At 42.0% G+C, this 24,930-nt stretch overlaps 1 long non-coding RNA gene across 1 annotated transcript; it reads left to right on the forward strand.

Annotated features, from left to right (window-relative positions):
- Positions 1-9,895: 9,895 nt before the first annotated feature.
- On the forward strand, positions 9,896-21,611 carry LOC117512846. The gene is made up of 3 exons (XR_004561395.1): positions 9,896-9,906; positions 20,565-20,567; positions 21,314-21,611. It is a non-coding gene; the product is annotated as an uncharacterized LOC117512846 (long non-coding RNA).
- The last annotated feature ends 3,319 nt before the right edge of the window (positions 21,612-24,930 follow it).

Genomic DNA, 24,930 nt, shown 5'->3' on the forward strand with positions numbered 1-24,930 from the left:
TGCAAGTAGAGGAAAATGTTCATCAAACAGCGTGTGCAAGGATAAGCAATAATAATAATATTTGTAACAGTACAAGACATAAGAAATTAGGTAGAAATAGAATATGTATGTATATATATATACACACATACATGCATATATACATACATACATACACACATATACACACATACATACACACTCACGTACACACATATATATATATATATATATATATATATATATATATATATATATATATATATACAAAGTCTGTCCATAAAGTATAGGTCCTTTTTATTTTTTTCAAAAACTATGGATTTCATTCATATGTTTTTACGTCAGACATGCTTGAACCCTCGTGCGCATGCGTGAGTTTTTCCACGCCTGTCGGTGACGTCATTCGCCTGTGAGCACTCCTTGTGGGAGGAGTCGTTCAGCCCCTCGTCGGAATTCCTTTGTCTGAGAAGTTGCTGAGAGACTGGCGCTTTGTTTGATCAAAATTTTTTCTAAACCTGAGACACATCGAAGTGGACACGGTTCGAAAAATTAAGCTGGTTTTCAGTGAAAATTGTAACGGCTGATGAGAGATTTTGAGGTGATACTGTCGCTTTAAGGACTTCCCACTGTGCGAGACGTCGCGCAGCACTCTCAGGCGCCGTTGTCAGCCTGTTTCAAGCTGAAAACCTCCACATTTCAGGCTCTATTGATCCAGGACGTCGTGAGAGAACAGAGAAGTTTCAGAAGAAGTCGGTTTCAGCATTTTATCCGGATATTCCACTGTTAAAGGAGATTTTTTTAATGAAAGACGTGCGGACGGGTCCGCGCGTCGGGACGCAGCCGACGCGGTGAGGCAGCACAGGAAAAACACCTCTGTGTTGATAACCATTTGTAAAATCCAGGCGGCTTTTGTTGGCTTTCAGTGGAGTGAGTATATGAGAAATTGTTTAACAGCTGGACATGTTCCAACTTGTCCTTAAGGCTTCCAACAGAGGTGTTTTTCCTGTGGCGGAGCGTCGCGGCGGCTGCGAGCCGACGCTGCAATCCGTCCGCACGTCTTTCATTAAAAAAATCTCCTTTAACAGTGGAATATCCAGATAAAATGCTGAAACCGACTTCTTCTGAAACTTCTCTGTTCTCTCACGATGTCCTGGATCAGTAGAGCCTGAAATGTGAAATTTTGATCAAACAAAGCGCCAGTCTCTCAGCAACTTCTCAGACAAAGGAATTCCAACGAGGGGCTGGACGACTCCTCCCACAAGGAGTGCTCACAGGCGAATGACGTCACCGACAGGCGTGGAAAAACTCACGCATGCGCACGAGGCTTCAAGCATGTCTGACGTAAAAACATATGAATGAAATCCATATAGTTTTTGAAAAAAATAAAAAGGACCTGTACTTTATTGACAGACCTCGTATATATATATATATATATATATATATATATATATATATATATATATATATATATATATATATATACAGAGAAACACCTCCGTTGGAAGCGTTACGGGACAAGTTTGAACATGCCCAGCTGTTAAACAGTTTCTCGGATACTCACTCGACTGAAAACCATCGAAAGCCACCTGAATTTTACGAATGGTTATCAACACGGAGGTGTTTCTCTGTGGCGCCGGGCCATGAGCGGCTGCCTGCCGACGCGCGAATCCGTCCGCATGTCTTTCATTGAAAAATCTCCTTTAACAGTGGAATGTCCGGATAAACTGCTTATCCCGTCCTCTTCTGAAACTTCTCTGTTCTCTCACGACATCCTGGGTCAACAGAGGCTTAAATTTGGACGTTTTCAGCTCGAAACAGGCTGACGACAGCGGCTCGGAGCGCGGCGAGCCCTCCGGCTCCGTGGGTTGTCCTTAAAACGACAGTAACACTCCATAATCTCTCATCAGCCCTTAAAATTTTCACCGAAATCCAGCTGAATTTCTCGAATGGTGTCCATTCGGATGTGCCTTACAGTTTCTGAAAAAATTTTGATTAAGCAAAGCGGCAGTCTCTGAGCCACTCCTAAACAATTAAAAAATAGACGGGAGGGGTGGACCACTCCTCACTCAAAGCCTGCCCACAGGCGAATGATGCAACCGACAGGCGTGAAAAAACTCTTGCATGCCCACGAGGGTTCAAGCTTGTCTGATGTAATCGCACGTGATTCAAATCCATATAGTTTTTGAAAAAAATAATAAGGTCGGATACTTTTCTAATAGACCTCGTATATATATATATATATATATATATATATATATATATATATATATATATATATATATATATATATATATATATATATATATATATATGCATATACACATGTACATACATATACAAGCATACATATATGCACACACATACACATATACATATGCATATATATATAAACATGATTGGGATTGAAGAGGAGATAGGAGCATCTTCTTTACGTTATGTGAAATGGAGTTTCGATGTGATAAGGTGACATTAGTGCTGGGATTTGTAAACAAGTTGTTATAGCACATGATTTGTGGACATATTATTGCATGTGGTTATTTCACAGTGTTATTGTACAGTCTGCCAGCAACAGGGAAGAACGACCTGCGGTATCGTTCCTTCTTGCACTGAGGGTACCTCAGCCTGTCACTGAATGAGCTGGTCAGCTCCACTACAGTCTGGTGCAGAGGGTGAGAGGAGTTGTTCATGATGGATTTGAGCTTGGTTAACACCCTCCTCTCTGCCACCTCCTCCAGAGAGTCCAGAGGACAGCCCAGGACAGAGCTGGACTTCCTGACCAGCTTGTTCAGTCTCTTTCTCTCCCACTCTGTGCTGCCCGGGGCCCAACAGACAACTGCATAGAGGAGAGCAGAGGCTACAACAGAGTCGTAGAAGGTCTTAAGCAGAGGCCTGCTCACTCCGAAGGATCTCAGTCTCCTCAGGAGGTGGAGTCGACTCTGGCCTTTCTTGTACAGGGCTTTAGTGTTGTGAGTCCAGTCCAGTTTGCTGTTGAGGTGAACACCCAGGTATTTGAGACTGTCCACAGTCTTTATGTCCTCCCCCTGGATGTTCACCGGTGGATGAGGTGGTGGTTTCCTCCTGAAGTCGATCACCATCTCCTTCGTCTTACTGGTGTTGAGACACAAGTAGTTGCGCTCACACCAGTCCACGAAGTCTGTAATGACCGACTGGTACTCCAGCTCGTTCTCCTCAGACACGTGACCCACAATGGCGGAGTCATCAGAGAACTTCTGGAGGCAGCTGTTCCGAGGTGTAGAGGGGGAAGAGGAAAGGCGAGCGGATGGTGCCCTGGGGGGCACTGGTGCTGCACCTTACCGCCTCAGACTGACAACCGCGCAGCCGCACGTACTGCGGGTGGTCAGTGAGGTAGTCGATGGTCCAGGCGGCGAGGTGTCCATCCACACCTGCGTCCTCCAGGTTCCCCCGCAGCAGCGCTGGTCTTATGGTGTTGAAAGCACTGGAGAAATCAAAGAACATGACTCTCACAGCGCTCCCACCTGTCTCCAGGTGGGTGAGCACTCGCTGCAGTAGGTAGATGACAGCATCATCTACCCCGATGTTGGGCCTGTAGGCGAACTGCAGTGGGTCCAGGGTGTCGCTCACCACGGTGTGGAGGTGAGACAGGACGAGCCGTTCCATGGTCTTCATGAGGTGGGAGGTCAGGGCAACTGGTCTGTAGTGGGCCAGATCCTTGGTGTGCGGTGTTTTGGGAACCGGGACCACACAGGAGGTCTTCCACAGGGTGGGGACCACCCCCAGGCAGAGGCTCATGTTGAAGATGTGGCTGAGGACCTCACAGAGCTCATCTGCACAGGTCCTCAGCAGCCTCGGGGAGATCCCTTCAGGTCCTGCTGCTTTCCTCTGCTTCAGCTGCAGGAGCTGACCTCTCACCTTGGTTGGAGTTACAGTGAGGGGGGAGGGGGAGGGGGGAGCTGAGGTGGGCTGGTGCTGAATACAGTCGCGGGGGAGGAGGGACGAGGTCCGGGGTGCAGTGGGAGTGACTGGGGGTAGAAGGTGGGGGGTCAGAGGGATTGGAGGGCTGGCTGCTGGAGACATGTGGAGGGCCGGGAGCAGGCAGGGGGGCAGGCGTGGAGGAGCCAAAACGGTTAAAGTAGCTGTTTAGCTCCTCTGCGAACCGAGAATCCCCATCTGCAGTCCTGCTGGCACCCTGCTCAAATCCGGAGGTGGTCTTGAAGCCTCTCCACATGTCCCTGACGCTGTTCCGGGCAAGCTGCTCCTCCATCTTCCCTCCATACACCTTCTTAATAAATGATTCTAAGAGATAATATAATTATAGTCAGGTTATTATTGTGTGAAAGTGGGCTATTCACATAAACTCTGAAGTGGGTCTGGTAACCAGGTCAACACTAGTTACACAACAGACCGATATGAAAAAATAGAATGTCACACGGAAATAGAAAATAAATGAAAAGAAAACTATTGCTGCCATCTTAACCACAAAAGATTAAATTAAATGTCTCAAAACAGATTCAGATCACCACCAAATTTTAATGAGTTTGACAGATTTCCCATATACTCGTATAGTAAATTATTTTGGCTTCTCCCCTTTTCACTTGGGGTCACTACAACCATGGGTAGATTGGCCATTGAGAGTACCGGGATTTTTCCCACTGGGCAGTTCAGTAAATGGGCCAATGGCTGCTCGGTTTTATTTATTCATTTATTTTCATGGTAATGTAGCAAACTTTTTTTTTTTGTTCATGGTAATGTAGCAAACTTTTTTTTTTTTTTCATGGCAATGTAGAAAACTGTTTTTTTTTTGGTTTTTTTTCATGGCAATGTAGCAAACTGTTTTTTTCCCTGCATGGTAGTAATGTAGTAAACTGTTGTAAACTGGGCATCAACTGTGCACAGCTGTGTGCTAGTGTGCAAAGAAATTTTTGAAATATTCAAAATTTGTTGCACGCATTAATTTCATGCCACTTGCATGAACTAGTCATGAACATTGCACCTATTTGAAAACACTGCGTGTCAATGCACACGGGATATCTGAACCTGAAATTAGATTATGATTAAATGTTACATCCAGAGGTGTGGACTCGAGTCACGGGACTTGGATTTGAGTCAGACTCAAGTTGTGAATTTGATGACTTTGGACTTGACTTGAAAAAAATCTAAAAAGACATGCAACTCAACTTGGCCTTTAACATCAGTGACTCGTGACTTCACTTGGACTTGACCCTTTTGACTTGAAAAGACTTTCCCCAAACCCACCATCATCATTATCATGATCATCATCATAATCTTCAACTGCTTATTCAGGATCAGGTCACGGGGGCAACAGCTCTCGCAGGGGACCCCAGACTTCCCTTTCCCGGGCTACAACCCCAATTCCAATGAAGTTGTGTAAAATGTAAATACAAAAATATAAACGCAACACTTTTGGTTTTGCTCCCATTTGGTATGAGATGAACTCAAAGATCTCTCTGTGTGTAGAGTGTGTAGAGTGTGGACTCACATAATGGTTCCTTCTTTCACAGACTCGGTTTGTTGCGGCCACCTGGGGGGTGTCGGCGGGGTCCTTGGGTCCGAACAGCTTCTGGCTCCGGACCGTTAGCGCTGCTGGGAGCGCACCACGCCAGACCGCGCTTTCTTTTGTTATTTTTTGTATCACTGTTATGTATTAAATTCAGTTAGCCTTTGTACCGTGCTCTGCTTATTTCATACTGGGTCCTTCAAACGCTGGTCGGTTCTCCGAGCTGCGTCTAATACATAACAACTTTTGGTTTTGCTCCCATTTTGTATGAGATGAACTCAAAGATCTAAAACTTTTTCCACATACACAATATCACCATTTCCCTCAAATATTGTTCACAAACCAGTCTAAATCTGTGATAGTGAGCACTTCTCCTTTGCTGAGATAATCCATTCCACCTCACAGGTGTGCCATATCAAGATGCTGATTAGACACCATGATTAGTGCACAGGTGTGCCTTAGACTGCCCACAATAAAAGGCCACTGAAAGGTGCAGTCTTATCACAACAGCACAATGCTACAGATGTCGCAAGATTTGAGGGAGCGTGCAATTGGCATGCTGACAGCAGGAATGTCAACCAGAGCTGTTGCTCGTGTATTGAATGTTCATTTCTCTACCATAAGCCGTCTCCAAAGGCAATTCAGAGAATTTGGCAGTACATCCAACCAGCCTCACAACCGCAGACCACGTGTAACCACACCAGCCCAGGACCTCCACATCCAGCATGTTCACCTCCAAGATCGTCTGAGACCAGCCACTCGGACAGCTGCTGAAACAATCGGTTTGCATAACCAAAGAATTTCTGCACAAACTGTCAGAAACCGTCTCAGGGAAGCTCATCTGCATGCTCGTCGTCCTCATCGGGGTCTCGACCTGACTCCAGTTCATCATCGTAACCGACTTGAGTGGGCAAATGCTCACATTCGCTGGCGTTTGGCACGTTGGAGAGGTGTTCTCTTCACGGATGATGCGAAGGAGATGTGTTGCACTGCATGAGGCAAATGGTGGTCACACCAGATACTGACTGGTATCCCCCCCCCAATAAAACAAAACTGCATCTTTCAGAGTGGCCTTTTATTGTGGACAGTCTAAGGCACACCTGTGCACTAATCATGGTGTCTAATCAGCATCTTGATATGGCACACCTGTGAGGTGGGATGGATTATCTCAGCAAAGGAGAAGTGCTCACTATCACAGATTTAGACTGGTTTGTGAACAATATTTGAGGGAAATGGTGATATTGTGTATGTGGAAAAAGTTTTAGATCTTTGAGTTCATCTCATACAAAATAGGAGCAAAACCAAAAGTGTTGCGTTTATATTTTTGTTGAGTATAGAAACACAATACAATGATTTGCAAATCCTCTTCAATCTATATTCAATTGAATACAGCACAAAGACAAGATATTTAATGTTCAAACTGATAAACTTTATTGTTTTTGTGTGAATATTTACTCATTTTGAAATGGATGCCTGCAACACATTTCGAAAAAGCTGGGACAGTGGTATGTTTACCACTCTGTTACATCACCTTTCCTTCTAACAACACTCAATAAGCGTTTGGGAACTGAGGACACTAATTGTTGAAGCTTTGTATGTGGAATTGTTTCCCATTCTTGCTTGATGTACGACTTCAGTTGTTCAACAGTCCGGGGTCTCTGTTGTCGTATTTTGTGCTTCATAATGCGCCACACATTTTCAATGAGTGACAGGTCTGGACTGCAGGCAGGCCAGTCTAGTACCTGCACTCTTTTACTATGAAGCCACACTGTTGTAACACGTGCAGAATGTGGCTTGGCATTGTCTTGCTGAAATAAGCAGAGACGTCCCTGAAAAAGACGTTGCTTGGATGGCAGCATGTGTTCCTCCAAAACCTGGATGTACCTTTCAGCATTGATGGTGCCATCACAGAAGTGTAAGTTGCCCATGCCATGGGCACAAACACACCCTCATACCATCACAGATGCTGGCTTTTGAACTTTGCGCTGATAACAATGTGGATGGTCTTCTTCCTTTATTGTCCGGAGGACACAACGTCCATGATTTCCAAAAACAATTTGAAAATGTGGACTCATCAGACCACAGCACGCCTTTCCACTTTGCGTCTGTCCATTTCAAATGAGCTTGGGCCCAGAGAAGGCGGCGGAATTTCTGGATGTTGTTGATGTATGGCTTTCACTTTGCATGGTGGAGTTTTAAATTGCAGTTGTAGATGTAGCGACAAATTGTGTTAACTGACAATGGTTTTCTGAAGTGTTCCTGAGCTCACGTGGTAAGATCCTTTACACAATGATGTTGTTTTTTTAATGCAGTGCCACCTGAGGGATAGAAGGTCACGAGCATTCAATGTTGGTTTTCGGCCTTGCTGCTTACGTGTAGACAGTTCTCCAGATTCTCTGAATCTTCTGATTATATTATGGACTGTAGATGATGGAATCCCTAAATTCCTTGCAATTGAACATTGAGAAACATTGTTCTTAAACTGTTGGACTATTTTTTTCATGCAGTTGTTCACAAAGTGATGATCCTCACCCCATCTTTGCTTGTGAATGGCTGAGCCTTTTGGGGATGCTCCTTTTATACCCAATCATGACACTCACCTGTTTCCAATTAGGTGTTCTTTGAGTATTCATCAACTTTCCCAGTCTTATGTTGCCCCGTCTCAACTTTTTTGAAATGTGTTGCAGGCATCCATTTCAAAATGAGCAAATATTTGCACAAAAACAATAAAGATTATCAGTTTGAACATTAAATATCTTGTCTTTGTGGTGTATTCAATTGAATATAAGTTGAAGGGGATTTGCAAATCATTGTATTCAGTTTTTATTTACATTTTACACAACATCCCAACTTCATTGGAATTGGGGTTATACATCACCACCTCTGACTGGGGGATCCCAAGGCATTCCCAGGCCAATGTGGAGATATAATCTCTCCACCAATCCTGGGTCTTTCCCGGGGTCTCCTCCCAGATGGGCGTGCCTGGAACATCTCCCTAGGTAGGTTCCCAGGGGGCATCCTTACCAGATGCCCAAACCACCTCAGCTGTCTCCTTTCAACGCGAAGGAGCAGCGGCTCTACTCCAAGCTCCCCATGGATGACCAAGCTTCTCACTCTATTTCTCCAAACCCAAAGATTAAAAATCTCTCTTGCCTGTGCATGTGTGTGTGTGTGAGTGAGAGAGAGAGAGAGAGAGAGAGAGAGAGAGAGAGAGGGAGAGAGAGAGAGAGAGAAAAAATGTGTGTGTGAGAGAGAGACAGCAAGTGCGCTGTCGGCACAACATTCACTCAAATTTGATCCACATTGTTTTAAGCTGACAGCATCCAACCAGTCGGGATAACCAATGAAGAAGAAGAAACAGCAAAGCAGGAGTAGGCAAAAATGATACCAAAGATAGTTTTGTTTGGGTATAAAACTGAGGTGGTCAACAAAAACAAATTGCAGTATGTAAAACATGCGCGTCAAAGATTACAGACAGAGACGCGACAGCTTCCAACTTCATTCGACATTTGAAGTTACACAAAGAATGGTAAGTTTTGAACGAAAGCTAACACTAGCTTATCGGCTAAGTACGTAACTTCATTGCTAGCTACATATAACAACGAGACTGTAAACACTGTTAAAGTCACCTTGCACACACGGTAATCTGATTCAGGGTTCATTAGCTTATAATTATATTGTATGAGGATAGTTTGGGATTTTTGAAGGAAGATTGTAAGAGGTGCTTAGTCAGTGTATCACACACACAGTAGAGTGTAGAGCAGCGAAACTTGAGTAAACCTAATGAATTCTCAAGGTCGATCATCTGGGCATTTAACCTCGAGGGGCGGGTTTTGTCGGTGAAAACACCACCTTGCTCCATACAAATACATATAATTTGGTCACTTTTCAAAGGGGTCAGACTCATCAATAAAGTCAATTTAATGCACAATGAATAATTTCAGGTCATCTTAGTGTATAAATCTCAAAGTACAAGGCAATGAGAGCTATCAGCTGGCTGTTACAAGCAAGTTAGAGACAAAAGCAAACCGGCTGATTCCAATAGACAATCAATGCAGACTGAGTGAGTTTTCACCGAGCAGCCAGTCGCAGAAGTACGAATTCTCGCCTTCGGATTGGCCACTTTGCTGGTGACGTGGGCGCAGACCTCGAGAATATGTATACCATTTTATCTCGCAGCCAGATGAGTATAGTATATCTCACTCTCTCTAGAAAAATGGCTATTTTACTCTGCAGCACATGTGAGTTGTTAGTCTACTGCTGCCTCATTTAGGTTGTTTATGTAATGTTGGTAAATCACAACTATGCTGAACTATCACCAAAGACATAAAATAGCACAATTAAACTAGCCCGAGTTGGCTTGAGCCAGGAGTTGATCAGCAATTTCTGTGTGATGCAGGTAAAATTGCTTTTTGTCAATGGAATCTGGTGTGCTGGACAGAGTGACTTAACATGCATATGACTTCAGTTTCCTGGCAGAAAGAGCTGTTTGATGGCAAGATAAAGCATTAAAAATATTATCAATATCGTGTAGACTGAAAATTAAATTGATTTTATGACTGTAATGTTAAAACACACACACTTACAGTATCCAGTACTATTAGTGGTGGGCACAGCTAACCAAAAAGTTAGCTTTGATAACTGGTAATCAGCTAACTGAAAAGTTACCTTTTTTAACACTAAACCTACAAGTAACCAATAACCTTAAATTTTGCCTTCCATACGCTCTCAGTTATTAAGAAACTGATGAATTTAAACGCCGCCAAAGGGTCTAGCAGAACCAATAGCGAACACAAACCCAAACAGCCAATGAGCCAGCACTTGTCTTTGTGCACTCTGCCCCCTGCTGTAGGAAACCATCATTTAATCTGACAAAATACAGTGGTTCCACGATGAGGCAGAGGTCTTGAAATGGAAAGCAGGTTTGAATTATGGTTTTGCTTTAAAAATAAAATTATTCTGGATAGAATAACTGCATTAATGTAAACTCTTAAAATGTACAAAGTGATATATAACACATATCTGTTAATTTTAAAATAATGCACTAATTCTGAAGATTTGAACATTACCACACAGATGCCCAAAGGGGATTATGGGTAACTAAGCCTCTGCTCATACTGATTGATTCATTCATTCATTCTATGTAAAAACCAACACAAGTGAATCAATGTAACGTGTTGGTGTTTACAAATAAATGTGCTTTTGTAAAATATGTCATTTTTTTCATTTGTATAAAAAAAAGAAAGAAATTTTCAACATCCCGGTAGACAGTGTCTAAGTGCACGTGTGATGACATCACAACTCTATCTGGTTAGGGAGACAAGGTTTCTTTCAATAACAAGAACTGTCAAAAAACTTTCTCGTGTGGTTGGAGTTGTGTGGCAACAGGAATCACCTTTTGAATGCTTGAATAACATGTCAGTCGCACAAAGAAATCAAATAATAGTGAAAACATATTTGGTGCGGTGTCATAACGCATCAATCAGTTGCTCTCTGAGGCGTCATAACATCCGATCGGTTAGCGGCTCGGTGTGGTGTTATAACAGATCAATCAGTCCCTCCATGAGACGTCATAACATTAAGCCTGGTTCACATGGCAAGATAATTAGACCGATATCAGACTGATCTTCCCCTTCCGACAATCTTAAGGACGCACCGACAATCGTGATGATGCTAAATATAATCTTATTAGATATTCCTGCGGTGTGTGGTGTGTTAAGAAGGATGTGAGCTAAATGTGACATGCAGCCAATCAGAAAGCGAGGTGTCTGACCTGGGAATGTTTGTGTGTGAAACAGTGGCGCCCCCATGTGGTGGCTGAGGGGTGGCTACAGCCACCACCAGATTACTCTGAGCCACCCCTCAGCCACCACATGAGGGCGCATTGGATTTGTGTGGATTGAGGGAATACATTTTAAATCACAACAGTTAATAATGTGAAAACAGTGTTAAAACAAGAGCAACAGCAACATCATCATCAACAACAAAAACAACAATAATAATATAATATAATAAGAATAAGCAACAGAGCACAATGGGGTCCTCCGCATCTTCGGTGCTCGGGCCCTAAAAGTAGACGCAGCCATGTCGCTACGTTCTCCTCCCCCTCCCCCTCTTCGGACCCTAAGATTTTGCCTAGCCCCCACTAGCCACCCTTAGAATTTTTTTTTGCTGGCGCCACTGGTGTGAAATCTGTTTGTGTGTGTTGTTTTTACAGTGTGGCTGACACCACACACTGTACAACTAAATCTGTCAGATCTATGATTTTTTTATCTCCATGTGTGTGGTCTTTCAGGTTTTCGAAACCTACAGATAATTTTAAAATCCTGTGGTCAACAACACTGTGATATAACTGGTTGCCAGTAGATGACAGTGTTCTATGCATTTTGACGCCGGTTATATCACACAGCCTGAATCACAACTGAACAGACTTTTCGGCTTTTGGAGTAGCAACCTGGGCTTCTTCTGGCATTTTTACATAAAACAAACACAATAACAACGTCTATAAACCCAAAGAATATATTCACGAGAGTTTTAGGCACAGTATACAAAGAGTTTAATGCTGTTGTCCGTGTGAAGCCTGATCAGAGCGTCTCAAATGCATTTCTTCTGTCATGAATACCCATAATGCACTGGGCACAGCTGCATGAAAATTCAGTAAGGTATATCTTATATATTATATTCCAATTCTAAGGTGGAACTATGCCAGTATACAGGTATACCTAAATATCTATAAAGGAAGAGTAAAATAGGAGGTAGAAAAGAGTAGAGTAGAGCCACTTAGGTGCCTGGTCTTGAGAACCAGGGATGGTAGGTTAAAAAAGCTTTTTTATCCCATGGGAACTCTCCCGACCCACCCAAGCAGCTCAAGAAAAAGGTATATATATAATATAATAAGTAATGAGACATAAGAAGGATAAGACATCACAGGAGAAGATTGTTATCAAACACAAAGGAACCAACTATTTTGTAAGCTACAATGAACGCTGCTAAGGCCGGCTAGATAAGCTAACGTTAGCTGTTAGGTATAACTAATTGTACCCCACTCCTCCACTATTTACTTAAATATAATATAAAAGGGGGGAACAAGAATGTCCACACTGCATGCCCACACTAAAACCTTCAAAATTAGTGCATTACTTTAAAACTAAAACATATATCTGATATCTTCAGTTTATAAAACTTCAGACATGACGTTAATTTAAATAACTTGTCTGAAATTAGTTTGGATAAAATTTTAACCATACGTTAAAACTGTATGCCTCTGGATGATTTGGGTGCTATTGCCAGCATAGTAGTATGGGATCAAAAGAAATGAGTTTTTTTTTCCCTTTTCTTTTCTATGACCAGTTCTCCTTTGCCTGCAGATGATAGAGTGGTTTCTTCCGGAACCAGCTGTTCTCTGTTTGTAGAGGATATAACTGCACATTTACTACAAAAGGCTACATCTGCAAAAATGTTAGCGGTCTAAAACTTATCTTCTCGAACGATAATTGGTCCAATGATGGTTTTCAAAGTTATCTGAAAAGTTAACCCCATAATGAAAACATTCTCTTCGATAATTAGTGAATTAGCAGAACTGTGCCCACTACTGAGTACAATTAATATTAACACAAAAATTATTAATGCAATGATAAAATTGATATATGAGTAAAGAGTAGTTTCAAGTGCAATTTGGTGTGGCTATAAGGTATTTTCTGACATTTGTTTCATATATGCTTACCTGTTACAGATTTGAAGAATACCAGATGAACAAAAGCATTATAAATGAACCACAACAGCCTTCAGTCTCTCAATTCTTAGACAATCATGTAGGGCATTACAGTATGAGTCATACACAGCAGAAAGCCATCACCAATGCAATACTGTCTGACTTGATTATGACTTGACCTGAATATTGATTTCCCCTATTGTGGAAAACGAGTTTTCATCATTTTCTGACAGTACTTGACTGTAAGTACAGCCCAATGGGCCACAGAACATTGACATTAACAACAGAGCACAGCCTCGCTCCGGAGAGAAGTTCTAAATTAAAAACTCAATTGAGCAACACTGACCATGTATCGGTGACTGTGGACATTTGATCAGACTGAAAGATAAGGGGATTCCTTGGTGTCACTGTCCACTGGATAGAGAAAGAGGCAGAGAGGATACAGCTAAAGACTAACCCACTGGCTTGCAATTGCTTCAAAGGCTCACACACCGCCGAACGAATCTATGACCAATTTGAGCCAATATGTGATGAATACAACATCAAAGTTAAAATGGACTACATTATTAGTGACAACATTGCTAAGGGCCCCTTCACAACATAACACGATTGAGGCAGAATGGCGCACAAAGCAGGAGTTAAATGCCACTTGTGAAAAATCTGAGCCGCCTCAAAAGCCTCGTACAACTGTTGCGACAACCATTCGTGCACTGTTGCGAGTGCCCATTCGATCCCTCTCTCAGCAGGTGTCGGCCAAATTCCAGGTGTGTACTGCAGCTCAGCTGGTGAACATGCAATGCACGTGTGGGCGTGCGCTCATGCCCTCATGACATGCTGATAATTACGTACTGACACAATCACATGGGGACCGGCCAGCGTCTGAGCACGCGGCACGATGTGGAATTAATAAGCTGGCCAAGCAGGCTGATGTCACTTCCACCATAAAAACTGTAGTTTACATAACAGACAGAAAGAGTGGAGATTAAATAACACAAATAAGGGTAAAGGCATGAACTCATTCATTTGTGATTGCTTTGCTCATATGCTTTCCTGTGGACATACAGGGCATGTCAGCTGACCGCCGACTGTCAGCTTGATGTGACTATACACACAACGTGTTAAATTACAAACACAGACATCAGACAGATGCAGGAAAAAAATAATAATACATACATTAAATAAAAATCACTGAGCAAAGCAACAGAGAGTGAGGCTTTTTTCTGTGAGCTGCTGAGGTCCACAGACAGAGGTGGGCGTGTCCCCTTGCGACATTCAAATATCACAGCTGGGGAACACCTATAGTGGTTTATACCATATGAAGTCGCATGACTACAGCATGAAGCGCGGACATGGGCATGCTGTTCTCACATGGAAACAAATTAAAACACAAATTGCTTCAGCTGACCACCGCATCAGAGCACCACAAGGCTGGTGAATATCGTGCCATGCAGGAAATAACCCCGTGGGACGTCCCCACGATGTGTGTGTCACTGTGGGATTTCCCCACATTGTAATAATTAGAACACATATCACATTTACAGCGGATCACTGCTCGCTGGACACGCCATGTGGGCTGATGTGCAGGCCCAGATCTAGACTGGTTTGGACCGATGCAGTTGCATCGGTCAAATTTTTTTACGCATCGTTTGTCATTGGTAAAATAAATAAATAAATAAATAAATCTTGAATAATCCAGAATAGTGCCAAACGTGTCCCCGCGGTGAACACAGCTTTGGTTTTCATGTCAACCTATAGTCCGTAAATTATACAGATTTTTCCGAGTTTCAGAGTCATACGGACATACAAATAAAGTCGGATATTCAGGGTTTGGTCTGCAGCGGCTCTGTAATCAACCGTTTCTGCAGTGCGACTCCACTTTGAAGCCATGAACCATTGAAGCAATGCTTTGATTCAATGGCTCTTCACTCTTTGATTTGCTGCTCTTCAGAAGTGGTAAGTCCGCTTCTTAACCCCCCTCAAATCCATTAAAATATCATGAGAAACTTTTGTATGTATTAAAGTCACTAACTGGGACTCTTGTCTTGTTGCAGTCAAGAAACGAGAATCGTCCACCGTTCTATTGGCACAACTCGAAATGCTACGTGGCTCTCTGCCGAGACAGAGTCCAGTCGGAATTAATAACTTCAAAATGAATTGCTGCTTTAAATAAAATGACACCTCTTTCCAAACGTTGTAATACAGACAAGAAACTACAATTGACTAAAACTTTTTTTTCTCCCAAAATGAAACGTGCTGTATTTCTTTCTAAATTACATCCTGAAGTGAAGCACAGCAGCTGTAAGAGCTCAGCTCAGATATATGGAAAGACATTCATGCCAATAATGTCTGAAAGGAAATGCTTTTGACAAAAACTACAGATTTTGTTTATTCCTATTTATGTCCAGAGATCAAGGATCCACCATGTAGAGTTTATTATGTCCAAGGTGTAAGGATCCAGTGACCAATTTCATATTTATTTACTTTAAGACTCAATAAAATGTTCAATTTCAATTCAATTTCAATTTAATTGGCTTATAAAGTGCCAAATCACAACAAAATTTAAATATACTAGAACTAATACATCACAATTATACACATATCACAACTGTGATATGTGTACAATTGTGATGTATTTGTTTTAGTATATTTAGTCATGGATATGATGAATATTGTTACCAGCTGGACTGTTTCTAATTTTGATTGGTATCAATGGAAAATGTCTTCTGTGAACTGTCTGTATCTCAATGTATTATTATTAAGAATATATGGAGTCATATTTTTATTGATTTTATCAACTGAAAAAAAAAATCATAAATAGATTCAGGTATAATTGAAAGATTTTGGCAATAAATTTGATCCTGTTTACAGTCAATTTTTGTTATAGTGTTTTGAAGTATAATAAATATATTAAAAGAAGTGTGACAGTGTATGCTGCACACGAATAAAAGAATGAAGATTATTGAATAACAAGACGCATACGATTTTTATTTTATCATTGGGAAAAATGCATCTGTCAGATTTTCACTCTGTGAGCAAACACGAGCATCGGAGCACCGCAGAGTTTTCTGTCAACGTCTGCATTCTAGTTTTAGTGGAAATTACAGATAAAAGCTAACTGTTAACTTTCAGTACTGATTTCAGTACACTAGCAGCTACTGACACAACAACGAGCCAGCGCTTCTGTGTCAGATTAGCTTTCTCTCAGCAACAAAGACCTGGTAACAGAAGAAGAAGAAGAAGAAGAAGAATGGGCTCGGAATTCGGCCTCATTCGGCCTATGTATGGTGGGAGTTTTAGGTTATGAAATCATATTAGTTTAGTCAGTATAACTGGCCTAATTATCGCAAAAAATGTTTGTAGCTCCCCCCCCCTTTTTTTTCAATGTCTGACAAGTTTATTAAAATATTTCTTGAAGAAGGGGGACCATCTGGTATTAAGCATGCAACTGACAATTAATGGACCACCTTTTAGAGAATTTCTTTTTGAGTGAACCTTAGAGTTATTTTTCAAATAAACAAAACAAAGCAAAAACCTAGAAAAATTAAATACACTCAGCATAGCTGCAAGCTTGACTATGGAGACAAAAATTCCTCAGGTATTGGAAAATAAACATACCATATACATCATTGAAGACTAATTACATTTTGTTTTAAAATTCATGTTATAAATTTGTTGGTATTGAATGTTCATTTAATGGTACGTTCCATCTTTCACCTCATGAAATATTCGTACCATTGAACTCATAAGCATTCATTATTTGTATAATAGAATGAATGAATTCCTTTCCCACAAAACCACCTGCACTATCGACCTGAGCTGTGCCACACACGTAGAGGTGCTGATGTGAACATCATCACTGCTGTACTGGTTCTCTGATATGTAACTACCGTGTCCATCTGTTAGCTCAGGTCTGGGAGCATACGCTGGTGCTGCATCCACCACGGTATGGGACTGCCTTGGGTTGTGTATGGCACCCAGCCAGACAAAGAACTGTTATATTCCCATGTCAAAACAGTGGTGTAAAATAGGACTCCAGTTTCATCCTTATTTTTATGCATTTATTTTACATTCTGAGACATATTTTGTGCCAAAGCATATGTATATGTGCCTTTCTTATTCCTGCTTTTAAAAAGAATTACTCACCAGAGGTGGGACAAAGTCACCATCCAGTCACTCTCAAGTCATGAATCAGCAGGTCCAAAGGCAAGTCTCAAGTCATAATGACCACCAATTGTTTGCAAGCTGACTTGGGGCTTGACTTGAGACTTGCAGATTGATGACTTGAGAATGACTTGACAGTGTCCCACCTCTGTTACTCACACAAACTTATTAATCACCATAAAGTACTTCATACATGCTTTTAACCTAAATCTAGTTACCTCTGCCAGTGAGAATATGTTGTGTTCTGCGCATCTGTATTCATCTGTAATTACTTAAAAAGAAATAATTTTGTCATAATCTTGACAAAAGGGTGGAGTTGGTCTTGAAAAGATAAATCTCTCTCTCTCACACACACACACACACACACACACACACACACACACACACACACACACACACACACACACACACACACACACACACACACACACACACACACACACACACACACACACACACACACACACACCTCCCCTGGAGGAGCTGGGGAAGTGTGTGTGGATCGGGAGGTCTGGGTGGCTTTGCTTGAGCTGCTGCCCCCGCGACCCGACTCCAGATAAAGCGGAACAAAATGGATGGATATGTTATTGTATAATTCTGAAATGTCTTTTGTCTACATTATGTCCTTTAAATATGATCTACATGACAAGTTTATTTGGCTTCAGCTCATCCTGCATCACTTCTGCCTTGGAAGGATAGTAAGAAACATGAAAAGGTATAACATTCTTCCCTCTCGCCTCTCAGTCGGGACAGATTGCCAATGTGGAAAGCTTCACACTCACAGCTTGTGAAGAAAATCATTCAGGTAAAGTGTGACATCATGGTTTGGTGAAACACCCATTCACCCACAGGAAGTGTAATTTTCCAGTGGGGCCTCCCAGTCTGTGTCCTCATTGTCCCCATTAATGCCCGTGTCAGCTGGGCCAGGCGGCCTTTTGTGCTGCACTGCCGTCAAACAGTGAGCAAGTCTGTGCTGAGGAATACATCCTCTTTGGTCATGTGTCAAAGGTCATGAGTGATGAGGATGTTGGGCTGGAGTCAGCACTTTGGCCCCTGTGGCTACATCATGCTGCCAACAGGTGGAAATGATGAAGGTACACACACATACAGAGCAACAGACAGACAGGGACACCCTGCACAGGAAGGTAGTCTGCCACAGGGCCATAATACTCACACACTCATCTTCCACCGCTCAGTCCAATCAAGGGTCATGGGGGGGCTGGAGCCTATCCCAGCAATCACAGAGCGTGAGGCGGGGTACACCCAGGACAGGACGCCAGTCTGTCGCAGGGCCACATATAGACAAACAAACACATTCACACCCACTCGCACACCTACGGGCAATTTTTAAAGATTCCAATCCACCTTATCTGGAGGATTGGCGTTTGGTGTGACAGCGACGGCTTCGCCTCACACCCCAAGCCAGATAAGTGGTTAACCAGGAGCTGCACGAGTGTGTGTGATTGGAGGTGGAGGTTCTCCCTCCTTTACTAAACACTGACTGTGGGATTACTGAGTGAGCGAACTCACACTCATCAGGACTGTCTCTGTTTTCTGCCAGCAGTACCGGGTCTGACTGCTGAAGACAGCGGCCACCTGGGGCGCAGGGCTTGGCGGCTCCGGTGTTCTTCAGCTCCGTTGGTGGTGGAAGCTGTGTGGGGATCCAGCTCTTCTCTCGCCAGGCGTCTTCTATCGTCGAGCCTGCCCACACGTCACCTGGTGTATGATTGACAGTCCACCATATTGTTATTGTCTGTACGTCGTTGTGCGATTCACAACATTAAATTGTTACTTTCGGCTTATCCATTGTCCGTTCATTAACGCCCCCTGTTGTGGGTCCGTGTCACGTCACTGTCACAACAATAATGCCTGTACATGTAAAGGAAGAACCATTTAAACAGGTAAACAGGGCCTTTCAAGTACTCCATCAACAATGAGCCCTAAAGTATTACAAAATATTCTCAAAATATTTTCCAAATGTACCTTGGCGATCAAATTTATGTCGAATCAACGATAACACGCCAGATGAAACCTGAAGTTGAAGTGATCCGCGACAACATCATGAAAGGACTTCCCTTAATTTCGTCAGGATTTACAGCAGTATCCACCTCACTGCTGTCATTGGGGTGGATTTATTATAATTTATGGATTCAAGGTGGAAAAAACATTTAATTATTGCTTCTCTAACTGCGAGCCGGCACTCGCCATGTTGTTTACATGTTGCTAGGATGTGAAAGCTGAGTCAGACGGATCACGTGGGGTTCCCCTTCTCAGTGAAAATACATTTTTTTCTCGCATTTACATCTCGGTGTGGTGCAGACTTTTTGTATTGAACTCTGTGAAATGTTCTTTTGTATATTTTTAACAAAATTATTGTGTATAGATCATTTAGACCAATTTTACTGGAACGGAATGTAAAGGAGGATTTTTTTATCCGATCGCCTATTTATGTTACAGCCTTATTCCAAAATAAATGAAATTCAATTTTTTTCCTCAAAAGTTCAAAATACAATACCCCATAATGACAATGTGAAACAACCCGGGGGTGGGGGTGGGGTGGGGGTGTTATTTTTGCAAATGTATTATTATTATTATTAATAATAATAATAGTAATAGTAGTAATAATAATAATAATGATAATAATAAACTAAGAAATCACATGTATTCATACCCTTTGCCATGAAACTCAATATTTAGATCAGGTGCATCCTGTTCCCAAGTGATCATCCTTGAGATGTTTGTACAGCTTAATTGGAGTCCACTTGGGGTAAATTCAGTTGATTGAACCGAATTTGAAAAGGCACACACCTGTATGGGCTTTGTCATCTGTAAATGGAAGACATTTGGATCCACCAGGACTCTTCCTTGAGCTGGCAGTCCGTCTAAACTGAGCAATTGGGGGTGAAGGGCCTTAATCAGGGAGGTGACCAAGAACCCAATGGTCATGCTGTCAGAGCTCCAGCTGTCCTCTGTGGAGACAGTGGGGCAGATATGTAACAAAAATTGCTCGAGATGCTCACATCCGGCAGAAAGTATGTAAATTTGCATACAGAATTTTTGAAGTATGCTGATTTCAGATTTTGCCGAATCCAAGCACTTTTCCCAAAGGACCCAGCCGTAAAATGAGAATTAAAGATGGCCACCGATGTTATTGGTTCATTAGATTTCATACTGCAATCGTTAACACTTCATGACCTTTGAAAGTCAGTCGGACAGTTTGTCAATAGCAGTCAGGCTACCTCAGTGGTTGGAGTGTTGGTCCACTAATCCAGTTAAACTGTAGGTTCTCCTGGGAGACCAGTTCAAATGAACTGAAGCAGATGTCCTGGGTAAACATGCTAACAATGTGAAACAGGTTTTAATCTGTTGGTTTTTATGAAATCCAAATATATGCAGCAATATTTTGATGGCGTAGAATATCACTGAATACTTTTACAGGTAAATTAGGCAGATATTTTACACTTAAACCTGGCTAACATACCTTAACCTGTCATTTTTCTCAATTTTCAGGTGGCTGTTCCTATGTGAAAGGCTTGTTAAAGAGTCTATTTCAGGTTGTTGATAATACAATAATATTTTCGAAGGCAGTGAAAGCTTTGGATAACAATAGGCCTGACACGCTTCATTCCAATCATTTCTTAACTTGTGTTCTTTATTTTTCAGGACTTGGAGTGATGGTATCTGGTGGCGGGTGAAACGTAGAGTCTCCTGGCATCTGTCTGTCTGCGGGAGATAATGGTGTAGCATCCAGTTTGGTTTTTGCTTTTTGTGTTTGTTTGTTTTTCACTTTTTCAATTCAATTTCAATTTATTTAATTTATATAGTACCAAATCACAACAAAGTTGCCTCAAGGTGCTTCACACAAGTAAGGTCTAACCTTACTAACCCCTAGAGCAAGCACACAGAGAAGAAACTAGTCAACGTGCTGGATGCTGTTTTCAAGCCTGAAGTTCGCTGATCCAGAGCAGGCTTTCCACAAACATGTCTAAAGCCCAACAGCTGAGGGACAGGCTGAAACAACAGCTGACAGCTGCTGCTGAAGAAATATTTGAGTTGTTAGAAGGATTGATTGCAGACTATGAAGAAGAAATTCATCGTTTAAAAGAAGAGAACAAAGGACGGAAAGTTCTGGAAGCTGTTTTTAATCCTCAAGTTCGCTTGTACAAAGCAGACATGCAGCCGTTGTTGGTGATGAAAGAAGAAACTCTCCCTGAACATCAGGAATGGAATCTGAGTGTTGACCAGGAGGACATTAAAGAAGAAGAGAAGCTGTGTATAAGTCAGCAGGGAGAGAAGCTTCAGCAGCTGGAGGAGGCAGATCTCACCAAGTTTGGTTTCACTGCCGTCCCTGTGAAAAGTGAAAATTATGATGAAAAACCAGAGTTATCACAGCTTCATCAAAGCCGAAGTGATGAGAGCACAGAGGCTGAGTCTGTAGCCAGCAACTCAACAGTACACAGAACACTGAGAGCAGAAGCTGATGGAGAGAACAATGGAGGACCACAACCAGCCAGCAACTCAGGTCCAAACAGTCATTTACAACCAGATACCAGTGGCAGGAGTTCAGACAGTTCTGGAACTAAACAGAAGAACACTCAGCTGGATAATCCACCAGATCAGCATAGTTCTGATCCTGGACTCCAGCAACAACAGCATCAATGGGCCAAAAGAAACAAGCGAAACTACACCACAGTTAATTGGACCATTGAAGAGAAAAAAAAGATCTTTCACTGCTTCACTTACTCAAGGCATGAGAAGTGGGGCAGAAAGAAAAAAACAGTATTTGAGGAACGCATAAAAGAAGCGGATTTACCTACACAAAAGAAAGAAGCCACAACTACCGCAAAACTGGAATCGATTGCCTCACAGATCGCAAAATATCTGACGACTGAGGAAATAAAAAAAATAAAGGAAGAAGCCCAAAAGGAAGCGATAAAAGACTATCAGTTGCTGGATAAAGGGAAGCAACTACAGTTTAAAAGGAGTCAGTGGAAGAGGGAGGAAGAATGGATACTGTTGTGGGCAAAAGAATATGCCAAAATAAAATACCCCAAAAATCAGACAAAGACATCCAAAGAATGGCAAAAAATATTCCACCACCACTGCCCAAGTAAGAAAGACATCACTTGTAAGAATCTCACAACCCAAAAATCAAACTTTATCAAACAAAAACATTTCTCAGATAATGAAATAAAAACAATGCAACAGGAGGTTGAGAAAATGATAAGAGAAGGCATCTGCCCTCTGACGCAACCCATTACACCACCAAAAAATGATTGCCCTCAAAAAAAGTTTATCCCCGAAAAAACAAACCATCCACTGCCTCCCGAAAAACCGAACCATTTATTGCCTCCCGAAAAAATGAACAAGTCATTGCCCCCCCAAAAAACGAGCAACTCACTACCCCCCGAAAAAACGAACCATTCACCGCCTCCCGAAAAACCAAACCATTTACTGCCTCCCAAAAAACCGAACAACTCAATGCCTCCCGAAAAACCAAACCATTTACTGCCTCCCAAAAAACCGAACAACTCAATGCCTCCCGAAAAACCGAACAACTCAATGCCTCCCGAAAAACCGAACAACTCAATGCCTCCCGAAAAACCGAACAACTCAATGCCTCCCGAAAAACCGAACAACTCAATGCATCCCGAAAAACCGAACAACTCACTGCCTCCCGAAAAACCGAACCACTCACTGCCTCCCGAAAAACCGAACCACTCACTGCCTCACGAAAAACCGAACAACTCACTGCCTCCCGAAAAACCGAACCACTCACTGCCTCCCGAAAAACCGAACCACTCACTGCCTCACGAAAAACCAAACCATTTACTGCCTCCCGAAAAAATGAACAACTCACTGCCCCCTGAAAAAATGAGCAACTCATTGCCCACCGAAAAAGCGAACAACTCACCAGCTCATCTACAAAATAATTCACAGGTGCACACAGACCCAGAACAGCAGGAACTAGAAGAGGAATTGGCAAATAAGATTGAAGAAACAAGAAAAATGGACATGAAAGAGCGCCCAAAGCTGACTAAACTAAAAGAGAATAAAAAATTCAAAAATATCCTTCAAAAAGTTAACATAGGACTGACCAAACTGGTCCCAAGAGGAGCCACATTGACAGAGTTAAACTCTGTAAATTATGGAGCGGCATGGTACATACAAAGTAAATTAGCCCCACAAGATTTGGAGAGAAACAGTACCACAAATAAGAAAAAGAATACCATGCCACGATGGAAAAAGAAATTACAACAAAAAATCAGCTGCCTAAGAGCAGAGATCTCCCAAATGGCCACATTTTTGGGAAACAAGAACCACAAAAAGAATCTTCTAAAAAAAATAAATCGCATTAAAAGAAAATACAATGTTGAAGACAAACTTCTAGGTGGAAGGCTGGCTGAACATCAAGCCTTAGTAAAAGCTTTTGCAGCACAAATTAGGAATAAAGACAAGAAAATACAAGCAAAACAGATAAACAAACTATTTGCAACAAACCCCAGACTAGTGTACAGAAAGCTGGCAAATGACACAATAGAAGTACAACAACCACCTGAGAGAAAGGAAATTGAAAAATTTTGGAGACCACTCTTTGAAGACCCAAAACAACACCAAGAGGCTGAGTGGATTGAAAAAATACAACAGAAAAACAAAGACAAACAACAAATGCCAGCAATTGTAATCAATGAAGAAGAGATCAGAAAGAAAATGAGTGAATACAGTAACTTCAAGGCACCTGGCATCGACAAAATCCCAAATTTTTGGCTGAAAAGACTGACAGCATTACACCAACATTATGCTGTGGCTTTCACAAAAATATTGAACGGAGAAGAGGACACACCAGACTGGCTAACGACAGGGAACACAAGCCTAATTCCAAAGACCAAGGAAACACAGCTTCCCAACAAGTACAGACCCATCTGCTGCCTAACAACAACATACAAATGGCTGACAGGAATCATAGCTGATGCCATTTATGAACATCTTGACAATGGTGGCTACCTGGAAAATGAACAGAAAGGATGTTCCAAAAGAAGATTAGGAGCTAAAGACCAGTTACTGACAGACAAAGCTATCCTGGAGGACTGCAAAACAAGGCAGAGGAACCTCAGCATGGCTTGGATTGATTACAAAAAGGCATTTGACAGTGTACCACACTCCTGGATCTTGAGGTGCTTAGAACTATACAACATCAATGAGAAAATAAGAACCTTCCTGAAAGCACAAATGAACAATTGGAACACCACCATCACCCTCAATCACACAGAGGGACAAATAACAATCCCAGACGTACGAGTTCAGAGAGGGATACTTCAAGGAGACAGCCTTTCACCTCTCTTATTCTGCTTAATCATGGACCCGCTCAGCAAGATCCTGAAGGAGCAAGACATTGGATATGACTTAAGTAAAGACAAAGAAAAGGAAAACCAAAAACTTGTGAACCATCTGTTGTTCATGGATGATTTGAAAATATATGCCAACACAAAAAACGGACTCACTCAACTCGTGGAAACTGCCCATAAGTTCTCAAAAGACATTGGCATGGAATTTGGACTGGATAAATGCTCAAAATGCACAA

The sequence above is a fragment of the Thalassophryne amazonica genome, chromosome 1, assembly GCF_902500255.1.
Source record: "Thalassophryne amazonica chromosome 1, fThaAma1.1, whole genome shotgun sequence".
In the NCBI taxonomy this organism is placed as follows: Eukaryota; Metazoa; Chordata; class Actinopteri; order Batrachoidiformes; family Batrachoididae; genus Thalassophryne; species Thalassophryne amazonica.